This window comes from Opisthocomus hoazin, chromosome 8 (genome assembly GCF_030867145.1).
Source record: "Opisthocomus hoazin isolate bOpiHoa1 chromosome 8, bOpiHoa1.hap1, whole genome shotgun sequence".
Lineage (NCBI taxonomy): Eukaryota > Metazoa > Chordata > Aves > Opisthocomiformes > Opisthocomidae > Opisthocomus > Opisthocomus hoazin.
In genome coordinates this window covers 40,901,161-40,919,463 of record NC_134421.1, presented here as the reverse complement: position 1 = coordinate 40,919,463, position 18,303 = coordinate 40,901,161, and positions in this window count along the sequence as shown.

Here is an 18,303-nt window from a genome sequence, read left to right as displayed (position 1 = left end):
CTGTGTACGGAGGACAGATGTCCCTGGGAAAGCCAATTTCCTTGCAGGGTGAACAAGTAAAATGTGACAATGCTTCCTAAGCATTATTTCAGTGTGTAATATATGTCTTCAGCAGTGAAAGCAACAGAAAGAGACAGAGGCAAAAAAAAAAGGGGATATAAGTGTGAAAAGGCAGAGACTTGTCTCTGGATACCCTTGGCCCCACACCATGCCACGGCTGCTCTGTGCCCTGCACTGTTGATACCTGTAAAACTGTGGAGTAGAAATCAAAGAATGAGTAATCAGGATTTTTTCAGCACTATACCATTTCAGACACCCACGTAAAATGCACACTGTGAATAATTGCCTGGATCAGTGAAGACATCTCGCTGTGGTTTCCACAACCAGTGAGGCAGAATGGGAACTTCCTGCGCCCTTGGGAGCTCCCATTTTGATTAAACATCTGAGAAATTTCCCAAAACGGTATTACGCTCAATCAATATGACATTGCTTCAGCTAATGAAATTCTTTTAACATCCAACATCCTTTGAATCACGGATTAGAGAGAGCAGGTTAGTTCAGATTCTCAACTACATTTTAAATTACATAATTATCTAGTAACAGCACATATTAGAACATCTATTTTCAATGGAAAACCCCAATGTTCTTGAAATTCTATTTTAAAAACTGTAAGAACTGAGTTTTTAATATTTTTAAATATTTTGAAAGCTTGAACAAGATTTCAGGCTTGTTAATGTCATTCAAAGTCAACAGCATATTCTTTAACACAGGAAAATAAATGAATATACTATGTAATTATTGCTGACAAGTAAAAATCTTGATATTATGATAGTCAAAAGCATAAATACTAACATGACTGTATTTAATGCTGGATTGTGGATATTTCATTGTCAGTAAAATACTTTTTACCATACAAAACATGTGTATTTCACTATATAAAACACATTGCTGAAGGAAATTTTATTAAGGTAAATTAATTAATAAATAATACAGTCTTGATTTTCCTCATTTATATTGCAAAAAAAACTTACCCAGGGTTTTGTTATTGTACTAACTCTTCACATATTTAATATTTTTATTCTTTGTGTGACAATTAAAATGTTGTGGCTTTCTGGAATGTATTAGATATTATACGGGTACAACATTGTCAAAATTTTCACAAAGTCTTATGCAAAACTCTAATATATGATATACTTTTTATACCAGAGCCTACCATAGTTATTTTTTAAAATGTATTTTAGTCCAAGTTCTATACAACTAATCTTAGTTTCAAAACTAGTAAGTTATGTCATTGACTGCGGTACTATTTTTCTACCAAACTGAAATGTTTGGGACTAAGTGTTTTGGAGTAAAACTTAAAAGGTCTGGGTGTTATGGGACTGGGTGTTATTTTGGGGGATGGGGAGGGTGGAGCAGATGTTCTTAAGAAAGGAAAGCAAGCAGATAGAAGACAATGAAGCTGAGCCCAGTTTTGCAGGTGTGGTGGGTATGGGCATAGGAAGGCCGTTTCCCATCACAGTGTTTGTATTGTGTCACTGTTTCCTCATCACACCTTTTCTGTCCGTCATAGCCACCTGCCTCATATTCACTAACACCTGCTAACTGTTCACTCCTTCTTTCAAACATGCATTATAATTCCTGTTTCTTACAAAAACATGTTCACTGAGCTTCCATGAATGCAACCAAAATTCTTACACTGTCAAATGAAAAATACAATGGTTATTATTTTTAAGCGTCCAACCCTTCTTGTAAATTCATGCAACAAATGCTGTTGTGTGTTGTATGTGTTATGCTGATAGCTAATGAGACTGCCATAGGAATAAAAAAGGGAGTTTTATCCCAAAATCATGATATCTGCACTTAAATTTCAGAAACTTTTCAGATGAAGTTGAGAATCAGGAATAATTTGTGCTATGCCTTACTTTTCAGCTGTGTGCATTCAGTAACATGTTATTTCTCTCTTTTTGTAAAATGTATACTTTAGAATATAACAAAACAAAAAGAAAATACTTTCCACATCAATATTATACAGCATAACTCACAGACTCCCAGCATTTTGTATTACAGCTTCAGCCTCTAAACATTTTCTGAGATGAAATATAGGACATAAATCAAATTGGGATCCACTTCTACTTTACATATTTGGAAGAACTGTAGAGAAAATGCTAGGAATTGAGGGGCTGATCTGACAACTCTTTTGGGGAAGCTCCCTGAAGAGGTGGAGGAAAAGGAAGACGAAAACTCTTAGATGTCTAAATCAAACGGATTTTGCTGCCCGAAAAAAGTAAATGTGAGCATACAGGTTATTTTCATGAGTTAAAATGACTAGAATATCCAACGCAAGCACACCTGACTTGATCATGAGATCATTTAATTCAAACTTTTTGGCCCTTACATCAAATGAACAACAAAGAAGAAGCAGTCCCTTTCTCTAATTATAGTTACATCACAACTTCATCACAATTCTTTTGTAGGACAGTGTCAGACATAACTTACCACAAAACAAAGATACTCTAAAAAAATAATGCAAGTCTGTATCAGGGAACTGTACAGATCACAATTTGGCTGTCAGCCTAAACAGAATCTATAGATATATCCAGTGCTTCTTATGGAAAAGTGTTTTACGTCATGTCAGATTTTGGCTGGCCTCATACAAGGATGGAAGTACAACGCAAGAAGCACTATACTTCTAATCTCATTTCTTTTACTACGCTAGTGCACAGACTGGTTCCCCAATAGACCAGGCTTCCCAGCTGGCTTGGACCCTATAGGACCATTGCTGGTCTAACAAACTCAGTTTTGTTTTGAACCAGATTCTTGCTGGACTTTCAGTCCGAGCACTGTCTCTCCAAGTCCTTGAAGACTGCAGTAAGCATGAAGTATGAATGTTTATTTTAATATGGAAAAAATTACTTGCTCTATTTTTACGTACTGTAAAAATCTGGTGTAGGGGAGATAGGGGAAGGAAGAACAAAAGAATCATCACAACCATAAGGTGATGAAGACATGAAAAAATAGATAAAAACATGTAAATAGGAAACAGGCAAAATCTCACCTTAAACTTTTTCAACAAAATCAGTAGTAGGATGATCTGCTCATCACAGGAACACACTTATGAAGCTTTCATAGGACACTCACCCAGATGAAATTCAAGGGACACCTCTTCATTTGCTTAGCTCCACAATATGGATTTTACTAGCTTTGTGAAAGGTACTTGCAAGATGGACACTGTACATACGTGCTCATGGACATGCACCCCTCCTCCTTTCCTCCACCCAAATTGGCAGTGTCCAAGGCCGAAGTCACTTCTCTGTAGACCACAACAGAGGCGTGTTTGAGAAACGTCTTATGCAAGGTGAAGTTGACTCAGCAGAAACACAAACTCTCACAGGTCTCAGAGCTTTTGCAGCTCCTTCTTTTAAAAAGCTATATCATCTTAATTCTGATTATTTCCCTTTTTTATACATGTTCCCCTTCAAATGTTTCTGATTAATGCCTTTTCCTCTGACAGTGGAGGCAGAACCCCTGAGGACTAGGAAAAGTACTAGGATACCAACCATGACCAAGAACATCTATTTCTCACTATTGACTTTGATGGGAGGCTGATACAAGAGGACTGTAGGCAATGACCTGAGATATACTTTAATGCAGATGGTAATAAGAATGAAGGAAACCACGCAAGAATATGAAGTATAAATATGCTACTTTGATGTGTAGCTGAGTAAACAGGCTCCTGATTAACACAAGTTTCTTCTTACAGCATTTTTTCCATTGTAAAACAAATCCCTCAGTGACTCAGTTTCCCCAGATGTCTTATCAGTACTTTCAGTTTGCATGTGAAACATGGCTAGTAAATACAACTGAGGAAAAAGCATCCCCGGAGCACTAGATAGGCTATCGGGTCACCATTACACTGAATTCCCACTTGTTCTTTCTCCTTCTCAAAATTTCACTTTGAAAGTTTCTATCAGCTGACCAGATTTTTTTTTTCAATGTAATCACTTAATTTATTTAATGTTTATAGTCATTAAGGCTTTTAGTGGAATCATTTTAAAAATATGCTTTCGGGGTCACTTTGGCTCTATTAAGCTCTTTAAATAGATTAAATCCATGGTCTCTGCTTTCTGAATACAAAAGCAAATCTTGCCCATGAAGCCAAAAACAATTTAAAACGTATGAAATGCAGTACAATTAATCTGTCCAGAACCAAAAGGAAGACTGTATTTATAGCAGCTGATTTATTTGTTTGATATACAGTATGTGCTCTGGTTTATAATTTTTAAGGTGTGTGAAAAGGGTCACATTATATATTACAAAAATAGCAAGGCAATGATTTACAAGACTTCACATTGTGCCTATTGACCTTCTCAATAAGAAAGGTTGGTGATTGTAACAGCACTGAAAAATTAAACCCATGGGAGTCAATTTAATGTAGTGTAAACTCTTTAAGAACCACCAAAATAGCCATATCAGCTGTTTCATCTGCAGATTATGTTTCTGTTGTAAAATGCCATTTTTAATAACAAGTGCACAAGCTTTCTTTATTCTACAAAGCATGTGTTTCCTCCTCTGTGGAAGCAGCTGCTCCCTACCTTTCGTGTGGCAAGAATAGGAGCATTGTGTTATAACTGGTCCCCTCAGCGGGAAAGGAAAGAAAAGGAAGAAAGCAACTGCTTAAAAGCAGTACAAGAAATTTTGTCGTTTCCTTCTGAAAATTAATCTCTGCACTCTGAAGATGTACATCTGTTTGTCCTTTGTTGTGGACAAATACGTTACTCTGTCCACAAGAAAAACAATATTAGCCCATGTACACCTTGAAATAATCAATACCTAGACTTAACAATTGGATAATGCTCCATGTTAACACACTCACTGTGAAAATACGAGGTTAAGGGCAAGATATCTCTTTAATTATCAGAGCCGTGTGTCACGGACATTCCAGAAATAATGGTGTCTGAACACATCTAAACCACTGCCAGATAAATGAAAGACAAAAGACATTCAAACTGTGATCTTCCTTATGATATATCCCATTTTTTTCAGGATTATCTGTCTGTCCCAGTACCTTGCATAGATGGAAGCTGGCAAGCAAGATAGAGTCTTCTCATATGTCTGGTTTATCATCCCTGGGATGCTCACCTCATCCACTTTTTGCAAAGAATAAGACAAAAACAGCCTAGAGGGACATAGCGATTGCTAAAGCTATGTATTAACAGCCACCATCCTCTAAAACAAAACAAAACCTAACAACAACATGACGCAGCTAACACATCAGCTATTCTGATTTTGGCTTATATCATAAGGGTGGCTTCTAGAGAGAAAGTTAATGGCAGACACACAATACTAGAGATATATCTAGCACCTTTCAGCTGTTGAAAGAGTGCTATGGTGTATTTTGCTTTTGTTGGCAAAAGGTCTGTTTTTATACCTGCTACTGTAATGATCTGGTGAAATGTGGAAGCTCACTGAAGATTCGTGTTTCGCATTAGAATTTATTTTCCTGACTAAGGAAGGAAATGGCAAGACAGTTGAGGACAAGAAGATTGGTGTTTGTGCAGAAGCATATGAGAGACATGAATAACAAGATTTGCATAATGTGCGCTAGTGGGAGTTCTTTTCCAATTTAGCTCATCTACGTGGGAAGTTCATTGTGGTATTTCCTTCATAGCTTGTGTCTCTTCCAGGATAGCAGAATAAAACAATTAGTGGTGCAGCAGTAGATATCTTTTTACATCTTCCTGTGAAAGATAACTAAACACTCTGTCTCTAATTCTCATTCCAGTTACATATTACAGATGAAAAGAAAGAGTCTCTTCAGAGTGTATTTTAAGTCATAGCTTGGTGTGCTATGTACTGTAGCAATCTCCACACATACATTTTAAGTCCTACTTGACCTGTTGATTATAATGCCCTGGAGACACAAAATGGGTTAATATTTTTAAAATGTGCTTATTAATGGTTAACAATTTTATCGGAACATGATATTCCCATATTGATATGTAGGTGAGCTAAAGAAATGGGGTTGATTGTATTAGCTTGTCAAAAAGATATAGACATCGTTACTGAAGCTTTGATAACAGTTGGAATTAAGCAAGTACCATAAAATAATTGGTGTGTCTTGTGCTTTTCCTGATTCTAAGATATTTGTTGGATCTGAGAAGCCCCAGTAAAAGACAGGTGAAACCATCTGCTCTAGCCAGTCAGCATTACCAGCAGAAGAGCAGGCTGGGGCATGAGGAAAGCAAATCTAGATGAAAAAATTTCCCAGTTACTAAGGCTGATTTTCCAAAACACACATGTGCTTGTCCTCCAAGGCCTCTTCTTTGCTTTATTATGGAAACCCAAGCAAAGCAAACTGAAGTTAAAATGCTACCAAGGTGGACAGCGGGTTCAGCACCAGCTTTGCATAGGTGTACATCGCCTCTTCAGAGGAAAGCAGAGAGGAAGCAGATTCTCAAGTTCTTAACCACACTGTTCAGTAGTGTTTTAAGACACGGTTATCAAAGAGACATTTTCCCTCCTCCTTCCCTGTTGTTTGCTCAGAAGTGTTCAAAGGGTATCTGAATCTTTGTAAAGCAGACTCAACCCATAAATCAGCAATGTTGTCTAGAGTCAAGTGGGCAATGAGAGACATCCTATTTCTCATTTGATTTGAAGAGAGTGTCTGAATGTAGCCAGTATCTCCAGAGGCAGGTTTACAACCTTTTGTACCTGAGTTCCCCAGGTTGCAAGCACTTGAATATAACTCCCCAAAACCTATCAGCAAAGCATCCCAAGCATTCAGTATGAGTTGCTTAGGTCAAAGACTAAAAAGAAAAAATGGGGCAAAAGCAAGTCTAGAAAGGAGTCATATTAAGGGTCCTTGTATTGCCTACCATATGGCCCGTGGAGATAGAGGATTTCTAATCATTTACTGTTCTGTCACCACAGGAAGCTCATGCTGGACCTTCTGAAGTATCACAGACCACTGCAGACTAATCATCTTGTGGAAGGTCATGTAAGAAAAGTTCAATAATAAAGCAACTGGGACAGTACCTTGGCATCTGTGATAATAAATATTATCAACAACATCCACTAGAGTTCAGAGAAACACCTGAATTTCACATGTCAAAATTGCTAGTGAGAATTATTGGAAAACCTTTTAGACTGACATTTTCCTGGAAGAAGTGATCAGCTGCAGGAATCCTTGTACCTCAGGTGTAATTCAATATCATCTATATCCTTCCTCTCCTTGATCACAGAAATTAGAGCTGGAGAAGAGTCCTAGGTCAACAGACTACTACATATTTTCAAGGCTTTCCCAGTGATCATTTAATGAGAGAAAGTCTAGGTAATGACACTTGTACCATTTCTTTCAGGAGTTCATTTCTCATCTTTAAGGGAGGGAGTTGGGGGCGGGGCAAAATTTGCACGATTCTTCAGTACTCCTAACAGCAGTGTCTAGTAGTGTAAAGTGCTGCTGTACTGAGAGCAGGAAGCAAATTACATCTGCTTTACAATTTCCACTGGTGTAACTTAAGTGCACACAATGCAGAATGACCTAGAATCTGACCCCTAGGATTTCGCTGAAGAGAAGTGCTGTAGCAGTTAAATGTCTTCATTTTTTTACTTTCTGTTTCTACTTCTGTTATAGACCCTGTGCATCTGTGAATTCTAAAGCCCTTGCTGGAGCTGTAGTTATACACCACATTGGCCATTGTGCAAAGGAAGAAAGATCTTGACCCTTAGTAGAATGAAATATTCCCAAGATCATAGCACTAGTTTCTTCAAGGACTTTGCAAACCAATAAGTAAAAGCTTATTCCTCCACATACAGGCGTGGAATATCAAGTAGAAAAATCACTTCAGATTTGCTAATAGCCATCTCCCAGCCTAATGCAGCAAACCTCCTACTGTGGTCATGGTAAAAGAATCAAAAAAGTAGAAAAAAATGAAAAAGCTGATGCTTGACATTGTAGCCAGTATGCTGAGTGGACTGAGCTCAATGAATGATACTATGCTTGTGTTCTCCAGCCTCCGCTATATTGCTCGTGTCCCTGAATCCATGCACAAGTCAGATTCTGGATATGGAAATCCGATTCAAAATTACTAAAGGATTCAATTCTCCTAATTTCAAATCCTATCTATTTCTTATGATTTTTGACACAAGCTGAACTAAATAGCAGATGTGGGCAGATGATCACAAGCAATTGAGTTTCCATAGCTAGTTTCCATAGGCTGCCATTCATCACTGCGCTGCAGTGGCTGGCTGTATGTGTGTGTGTGTCGCCCAATACACAGGTGGAACAAAAAAGAATTAGCTTAAATCATTTCAAAGGTCACGTTTGCCTTTTTGCGCAAGTAGCATTGAGATGAGGCTCAGTAAAATAAAATATTTATTTCTAATACAAACCACCTTCAAAATTTCAGCTAACACATTTTACTTCTCACAGGTAACAGACAAGGAGCATTCATGCAATTAGGCAGCGTAGCTTATCTGCCAGCTGGTAAGTCCTTGCGCCTCAGCAATTTGGTTGCTAACAGTTGTCCTGTTATACCCACAGTTTGGAAGGAGCAGGAAGCAATGCTTCCCACAGACCAAATGCTATGAAACCTCCCGAAAAAGAGAGCATGGAGAATTTCTTACTCTTGTTTACTCTGACACATCTTCCCAGCACAGTGCTCTCACATAAGGGCCTGAATCTTACTCCAGGCAGGAGGGGTCAGCCAACACCTACATGACTTGCTCTCACGTAGCTTTATGCCATGAACACTAAAACATGTCTGGTTGACTTATTTATACATCAGTGAAGGTGTTCTAGGTAAGTAACTGGAGCCAAATAAAACTTGCTGGTTTTACAAATTGGGATTACTTGCTGAAGCTTTCTCATCTCACCTCTAAACACTGCAGCAGGTCCCTGGATAGCTTTAGTGATGATTACCAAGCTCTAATACAAGCTGTCAAATCTGTTTTAATCAGGGGTTAAAATAATACACACTCTGTATTGAATAATTGCTATAAATGTCCTGAGGCATAAAAATATTGTTTGAGATGTTGTAAATAATGCGGCTGGATTTAACTGCAAATTGATATGTCTGTTCTGTTTTTTTCCACGTAGCCTGGCCCCAAGTGTCTTTTCAGGTCTGCTCTTCAGTCAATGTTAACCACAAAAGTAACAGTACCTCCATGAACAGTACACAAACATCTGGGTCAATCTGAGGTCAAAGCTCAACTAAAGGAGGCAACATGCAATAAATATAAATGAAGTATATTACTATGATAAATAAAAGTGGTCTACATTAATGCGAACAAGCTTGACTGATAGTGAGTACATTTCCAAGACACAGGGTCAAGCTTGGTGCATCAGCGAGGCTGAGGGGTTGAGTGAGATGCATTGCTGCAAGCAGCTCCAAGACAAAATACCCAAATAGGCTATGATTTCACAGAGCAGACTTATCAATTCTGGTAATAAAGTCATCCTGACAGTAGACTTTCTGTTACCATTTTCAAATCTTTGCTGTAATTGTCAGAGGAAGTGTTATCTCTTTCCTGATATAACTTTTTTCCACAAGAGTCTAGAATTGGTGAAATTTGTTTGGTTTCATCACTGAGGCTTGCTCTCCCATTTTATTCTTTCCTCTCTGCGGTTTTTACTGTCAACTAAATGTTCTTTAAAAAAATGTGAGTTTTGTTATCTATAGTACACTGATACTTGAAGTTTGTATCCAGAAGACACAACCTCCGGAAAAATACAGCAGGAGGCATTCCTGATGGGAGCTTCACTTTTTTTAAGTTTTGTATGTAGCTTGTATGCAATGGTGGGCTGAATTCTGCAAGGTCTAACTCCATATTGTGTGACTGTGCAGACAGGGAGCAGTTCATCCATAAGTCTACATGCTAGGTAGGTTTTCAGGTCCCTGGAGTACTGTGAAAACAGAACCACTGTGCAAAACATGGGCATAGTTTGTGCTCGAGTACTCAGGATCTTGTTGCAGGACTCAGCACTAATCTGAGTAGCCAGACTTGCTATCTGGAGGATTATGGTGAGGAGAACCACAGTGGAAATCACCTCTTAATTGGACAAAATTAGAAAACTTAAAAAAACCAGAAACATTCCTAAGATTCCAGATAAAGCGCTACAGAAAGGAGTAGGAGGCACAATGTGTACCATATCTGATTTCCTTTCCCATCATTTAACAGAGGTCTGGAGAATGAGGGAAGTGTGATGAAATGGTAAACAGCACCACACAAGTCTTCTGTATTTGGAGTGCAAATGACTAGTGACATAGGATGTTCCATTAAATGATGTCCATGAAAAACAAGCACACAGTGAATCATCCATCCACGCAGGCTTGCAATAAGATTGTTGCAGAACTCATCTCTGGGCTGATATTGCTGCTATTTAATGTAGTTTCTAGCAAGTCATTTATCGTATTTATGGCTACATCTAACCCTTTTTACTATGTTCTTTTTTCACGAGTTCTCCTAGAGAAAGGCTATTCCACAGGTTTATGAAGCTATGAACTGGAGAATAACGCATGACCTAAAACAAATGGAGGTGAATGATGCCCACATTACACTGGCTATCCAGATCTGTCAAAGACCTGCCAATACATCAAGCACTGTTGGCCAATGCTGCCGTGCCTGTAGTTTCCAGAATAGGTGACAAAATAAAATCGAAGGTGTGCTTCAAAGGTTTGCATTATGTTATTCTGCATCAAGATTTTCAGTAAATCTGAAGATTTGCATCACTTTTTGAAAACAGAAGTCTTACCCTCTTCTGGGCACTACAAATTCCTGGATTTTCAGCAACAGAGTAGGAGCACTGGCTAACCCTGCTGAATAACAATTTCCTCGGAGACTGCACTTTAAAAAAGTAGGCAGAACTGATTAAAAATATAGCTGGCTTTGACATTACTTAGTGTCTTCCAATAATATGGATTGTTGAAAAAATGCAAAGAGGAAGTAGCAGCTGCTGGACCACACACCATGCGAAAGAAACAAAACCGTGTTTCTGTTGAGAGGTTTCTCAGGAGCTTCATACCATGCAAACTCTTCTGCTTCAGCTAAATCTCTGTATTATGTAATCCTGATGTAGTTAAACTGCTCTTGGATCATTTACTTTCCAAGAAGCTTACTTTGCTGCACACTTGGTGTGTAATTATTTATAGAGAAAGCCCTGTCCCTTTGCAAAGCAGAAGACAGCTCATGGTAACTCATTTGATCTGTGTCTTTTTTTGTCTTTTTTTTTTTTCTCAGAAGTAAAATTAATTGATATATCACCTAGATTCTCTGAGGAGGTACAGAACATAATAAGAACTTAAGAATGCTTTTATTGGATCACACCAAGTGTTTGCATTACCCAAAATCCCAGATAAGCAGAGAAATATAAGAGCAAGGGAAGAATACAATGATGTTTCCGCATGTTCTTGAATGTCCTGAGCCTGAACCACATCTCTGTGGTTAATAAATAGTCTTTATTTCATTAATGTTTTCAGATGCTTTTAGAACCCATTGATATTTTGGCATCTGTTACTTTTTGTTGCAATTAATTTTAGCAAAGAAATGAGCATCTTCAGTTCCGTTTAATGACTGCAAACTTAGAGAAAACTCCAACTTTTCTGGATTGGATCCTTAGGCTGCCTGTGATTTTGTTTTCCTCTTCTTCAAAATTTGGATAGTGATACTTACTTATTTGTCTCACTGGCATGAGTCATTCTACCAGTTATTTCACTAACATTTGTTAGTGAGACCTGTTGATTCAAGAACATGTGTTACTCTGCACTGAAGACATTTAGGCAAGGTGTTACTCATTTCTCGATTTGCTTTTTAATTAAAGCTTGTTCATGACAGCTAAAGTTGTGCAAAATTCTAATACATGTAACTGCATGCAAAACATTTCTTCATGCTGGCCAGTTTCCAAACTTTAATTCATTTGACAAGTCCTATATATTAGTGGGGAGAGAGAGAGTGTTAATGGAAGATGATTTATTTATTATATAAATTATGTTTTGTTATTAGAAGTTCAGTTTGTTGAAACACTACCACCTATACTTTTCTGAGTTTCTGACATCTTTGTTCAACATACTTTGAATACTAGAGACTTGTAAGAGTGTTGTATTCATTATGCTTCTCATCTAAATTTTATAGAAGCATGTGTTTCATACAGCTTAGTCAAAGATCCCACTGGAATCAAAAATACAAACATGAAAAATATTCTGAATGATGGACTGACAAATAATGAAATTAAATAAGGGGATTAGAAGAGCACACTGAGAAAGAGAAGAGTGTAGTTCATTTCTCCCCAAGAAACTGCTAATAACAGAACTAAAACAGGAAGCCTACTTCCTACTTCTTTGTCTCTCCCTGTGAGTACGTACGATCAGAAGAGTGGATTAGATTGTGCTAACTGCAGAGCTTCTTTTATGAGTTTAGCCAAAGATCCAAAGAAAGGATTTTCTTCCTACAGTCACATAGCAACATCCCCTGATTTAAGCCACGAGGTGATGGAGTGGAGTCAGGGTTAAGCACTGAGAATAGTTAGTTTTGTGCACAGAGCTGCCTAGAGCCAGCCAGTAGAAAAATACTGAAAGCTGTGCAGGGCAGAATTTGACTTGTGCTAGGTAGCGTTATAGGCAAAAAAATAGTTTTGGTGGTGAATGTGGACAGGCAACCCATGCATACATTTGTGTGAGTGAATGCCCAAAACTGAGCTTCTGAACTCTAAAGCAGAAGCCTGCTACTTGCTAGTGGCAGCTAGCGAGGTCTAGTCGTATGTTTTAATAACTTCTGGACTAAAAAGACATGGCATGTCTTGAACACCACTACTCACAAAGAGACATCAGACAGAACCACCAGTTAGTGGGCTGATCACATGTTGTGCTCCTGCACACAGACTGCTTTGGCTCTGGGAAAGAAAAAGCCACTCCAGAATGAGGATGAAGACCTTGGCTGGAGGAAAGATTCTGGAAGTGAGTGAGGATCCTGGAGATCAGGGAAATGGATGGAGATGAATGCCAGGGGTGCCCAGAGACCTTGGTGGATGAAGCCCAAGACTGGCAACCATAAGCAGTAGCACGCTGGGAGCTGACCTGACTTTCTACCCAACCTTCCCTGGCCAGCAGCGATTGCCCTGCGGGAAAAGGAAGTCAACACCAAGTGAGCATAATGCTGGGAGACGGGAGTGAGTGTGAGACAGTCAGGTAGGGCAAAAGCTTGAATCTTGCTGGTTCTTAAAATACTCCCCCCACATCAGAAGTCCTTTCGAAAGAAAAGGTTGCTGCCTTTTCATTTTTTGTTCTGTCTAACCTGTAGAGAGGGAGTACACAGTAACTATTTTTATGATTTGCCTGTGTGATGGTTTCAGGAGATAGCATGGAGAAAGACATATTCTGAGAACTGCTTTGACCCGCACCTGTCCTGGGACACCTTAGAAGACATGTCTTTGGGACAGGTATGTAAGAAAACCAAGGAGACATTAAATTAAAAAATGAAGTAATGGTTATTGAGGTAACTCTAACTCTCTTTAAATCTGCCTTGCATATTTTGTTCATAACTTTGTATTTGTTAGATTACAACTCAATTTGTTTTGGAGGGTCAACTCAACCTTTATGTTAGTCAACGTTTTATCAGTGGTGGTGTTTTTGTTTACTTCTATGCCATTGAATACCACAAGATTCTGTAAAACAAGTGAAGAAACATCTACATTTGCAGATGAATACTGGTGCCAGCTTTCACAGATCTATTAGCCCAACCGTAATCCATTCAATACATACCTCACTGAGGATGTGTGGTGGCATGAATTGTGCCAGGCAGTAATAAGGCACGTGCCTTACAAAAGCCTGTTTCACCAGAATGGGTGTATCAACCAAATTGATAATTCCCACACATGTAATTGAGATTATTACAGAATCGTATTTGTTGTCATAACTAACCAAGCCCCATCTTGGTTTATACTATTTTGTCTGAGACTGATTGCCTAGAGACTATTTGTGCTAGAAGCACCTGGATAACCTCTCAACTCTTTTGAGATCAGCCTACTTCCAGCCTCCCAGGATTTTGTTGGTGCTCCAGGCAGCAATCTCAAAGAATTCTTCAGGATTTTTAGATAGAAGTTATCCAGGTCTGCTGATTTGAAACGATTTATCCCCTGTACAAGGGTTGGGATTTTTTAATATCTTTCTCAGCTCTTAACTGAGTACTTCATCATCTTCATGTGAAAGAAATACTTCCTCTAGTTTCATTCTAAAAACAGAACAGGGATTTATTTGTTGTACGCTCCTGCATTTCCTGTCTCTTTATTAATGGCATTAGAGTCTCTAGTAATGGGCTTGTATTATTGCTGGGATTTCATTTATTATTTGCTAATATACTTTTTAAAAGCTCCTTATTTTGTGTTGCCCAGAGACAAATCCATGATGTTATTAGCCTCTCTTATCAATTGCGTTCACTTCACAAATTATATTATTATCCATTTCTTTCTCTTCTCTTGTGTTACTTTTTGTTGGATTCCTCCCATTTGTGACAGCTTTTTTCACTTCATCTCTGCAATAGAAGGATTTAGGACCAAAGCTGCTTCTCTTTTGACTGTGGACTCACAGCTTTCTTGCCATTTAACAAACATTCTTGAAGAAATCTGTGTTCTACAGTAATGTTTTTCCTTCTGGTTAGTTCTGCCCTCTTTGACTCCTTCAGAAATACCCAATGTGTGTGTTCCAGTTTGGATCTGTCCTACTTTTTGGCCACAATAAATGTAATTGTCAGAATTTTGGTCTCTATACAAGTACAATCTTCCATTCCAGCGATTAATTCACCTTCGTCTTCCATAATAAAGCTGAAAATAAATTTACTCCGCAATGGCTTCCGAATTAAAACATTTTTAATTTTAATTTTTTTAGGAACCTTAATAATCTTGTGCTGCTGGTTGAAGGAAGACCTTAGAGCACATGTCCCCACACTAAGAGTCTCTACCTTGTACCAGCCTTCCTAATTATTCTGCCTTAGGTTAATGCTCTCCTGGCTGTGCCATCTAGTCTTTATGCAAAAAAACATGATTCTCCTACAGGTGTAATATTCAGATTATCACATTAATCTTGAGCAGTGGTGGCAAGCCTGTGGTGTGGATGGAGGAATGAGCAATGCCACTGTAGCAGTAACACAGAGCCCTTTCCTCTGCCCCCTTTCCCTATCCAACTCTGCTCTAGAGTGGGGAGTGGGGTGCGGAGCCACCTCTGAGGGATGTCAGGGAAGGGAGAGGAAAGGGGAGCTTTGTTATTCTTGTGCGCACACAGAATGATGATCTATGTAATTATCAAGCACTCCTAATTAGTAAATAATGCAATTAGCCTAAAAGCATTTTAAAATTAAGAGACCTTATCTTTTGCAAGACCTGTAAACTCCATTATCTATAGTTAGTCCACCTTTACCTGAGGTCACTTTGTGTAGCTTCATGAGAAAGCTTTAGAAGTCTTTCTAATGCCAAGATAACATGAAGCTTCCTTTTAAACAGTTGAGGGTTTATTTGTTGCATTTAATCAGGAAATAAATGCCAGTCTGGCATATTTATTTGTTTTATACCAGACCTTTGAGCAAAAACTATTAGTGATTTGGAACCAAATGTCTTTGGCCTGAAGCAGGGGAACATGATGATCTTGAAATCCAAAATTACATTACTGTCATCTAGATCAGAATTTGGATGATGGTGAGTAAACAAAATATAACATGTAAGTGAAGATAAGCACATGACGGTATTGGCAGTGTCATGGGAATGTAGCCCACCTATTTCTTACTACAGCTCCGTTGCTTAAAAAAAGATTCCACACTGAGATTCAGCTGGATATAGTATTGGATTTAACACTGTCTTGCATTTCTAAGTGCTGCCCATTATTATAAACAGCATCATTTGGAAGCATAGAGATCAGGATCCCATTCCTATTGGAGCAGGAGAGCAAAAACCATTCAGCCTTTGTTTTAGCAGATGTTCATGGATACCAGACCCTAATTACAACAGAGAGCAGGCATCGTTTTTCTATGCCTTGAAGTAGCTACTGATCCAAATACTACAGTATTAATGAAAATATTTCTGTAAATCTGAGTAGCTTTAGATCAATCACATGGTCAAACTGTTTGAGTCAAACCTTTCATCCCTTTTCTAACTGTGGGAAAATGTCAGAAGATTGTTGTCTTAAACTGAGCAATAGTCTATAATTGTTATCCCAGCTAAATCTATCTCATATAATGATATTATACCAAACCAAATAAAAGATGGTATTTTGTAGTAGCCGTGAGCAAAGAAGGGAGTGATCCAGGTCTCTAATGCTGATTCTTGCAGAATCTTTTTCTGCACTCTCTTCGCATTGTAACCTCAAGTCCTCTCATTTCTATCAGTAGCGTTCACCTTTGTAATCTTTAGGTATTGTATTAATTATCACTTTAACCATAAGCCTTCTCCTATATCCACGTACAGATAAAATTTAATTGTCTGCTGGCTTCTGGAAATAGCCAGCACTGAATAAAATGGGTCCATTAACTCATCATAATCTCAGTCCCCAAACCAGACTTGTGGGATGCAGATTAGTTCACGAGATATTCGCTAACACTGAAAGATGCATGTACAATTAAGTGTCTTCTTTATTCAATGGCTGCCTTCTTTTGTGTGGAATACAGCCCGTTATCATTTATATGGGTATTTTATGTAGCTATACAGTTAGATGGAAGTCTAAGTATCCCCCTTCTTGCCCAGACTGTCCATGACATCCCTTGTTTAAAGTGTTTTTGAATGCTAATTAGGTTTTCACTGCCCCTGTCTTTAGTGTCTGCTAGAAGGCAGCTCCCATCCAGTAACCACCTTGAAGTTACCATAGATCTTGCTAATTATCTGTTTCCCCATAATTCCAATGAATAAGACCCTGTGCTATTTGTGACAAACGGGGCCTAAATTATGCAGTAAGTGCCCCTGGATTCTCTGACTTTCTAATGCAGCAAACTGGAAACACTGCAGCTTCAGGTAAATTTAAAAAATTGAGATTATTATTGCATTCAGTATAAAAAGAATAATCCATGAAAGAAATTCCTTGCATTATTTGTCACAGTAAATTAAACTTGTTTTACCCTACACCTGTATTTCTCCTCTGCTTCCAAAATGTATGTGAAATGAAGAACGGAAGGGCAAAAAATTATCAGGGGCAACTGACAGGAGTTACACTGGCTACAAGATAATTTGGGATTTGGGGCACTAAGGAAGCCTTGGGAAATGATTTGAGACTCAGGATTCTGAACCCAGCATGAATGTTTCTGCTTAAACAACAAGCTTGTAAAAAGCCTAGCTGGTTAACATGTTAAATGGCATAAGAGAAGTGCAATTTCAGTCTGTCTGCACATGGGAAAACAGCACCAAGCTGCTCGTAGCTGTGCTGAAGAATATTTGGCAGAATATCACTATCCAGAATGCAACAGTTTTATGGCTAGATCCACACAAGGACCTTAAATGTTGCACTGCCTATATTTTAGGATGGAAGGTTGTGTCTCAAGTAGTCAAGTGGAAAAACTGAAGAGAGGGTATGTCTTAAAACTGACCCTTCTCCTTACAACGTCACTAGGACAGAGATGGGCCAAGACATCTCCTGACTCCTAGGGCCAGCCTGTTCCTTTGCCTAGCGGAGTTAGATTCCCACCTCAACTGCACTGCCAAAGTCACTGCTCCTGACACCAAGCTGGTGGCAGCCCCAGGACGGGAGGGAGGAAGAAATGCTGTGCCTTGCATGGCATAGCAGCACTTGGTGGCCGAAGGGGACATGCACTCAACTCCCATCGTGAAATCAGGAGGTCCTCTGTTTTCAATCTACATCAAATAATTCTGTAGCTCCAGCCGGCAACCCAATGCCCTTGGTGCCAGGTGATGTGAAATGCCTCATGTCCTTCAGGTCTCCTCTTCCCAACATAAATACTTGATTTGTTTAGGCGAGGGCTAAGAATGGGCACAAGGGCAGCCTGCCAGCCCCTGCAGCACAGACAACTGCATACCCTGAACACTAAAATGCTTCTGGAGCCATGTGAGAACTGTGACTCCATGCTCCATTTGATAACAGGAGCAGCGGTACCCAGGGAACATGTCCACTCTTAATCCAAGGCAATGCTGCTTGACGTTCTGCTTGTTTTTGGGGGTCCTGCCTAACAGGTGAGCTTATGAGCCCACTGGCTCAGACTGCAGGCGTGAGACATGCTGTCCTTCACACATGCTTATTTTGTGGATCCAGATGGGCAAAGGGACACAAGATGAGTCCCTTGCTCTTGAGTCCACTCCAGGCAGTTTGCTGCCTTTTCAAG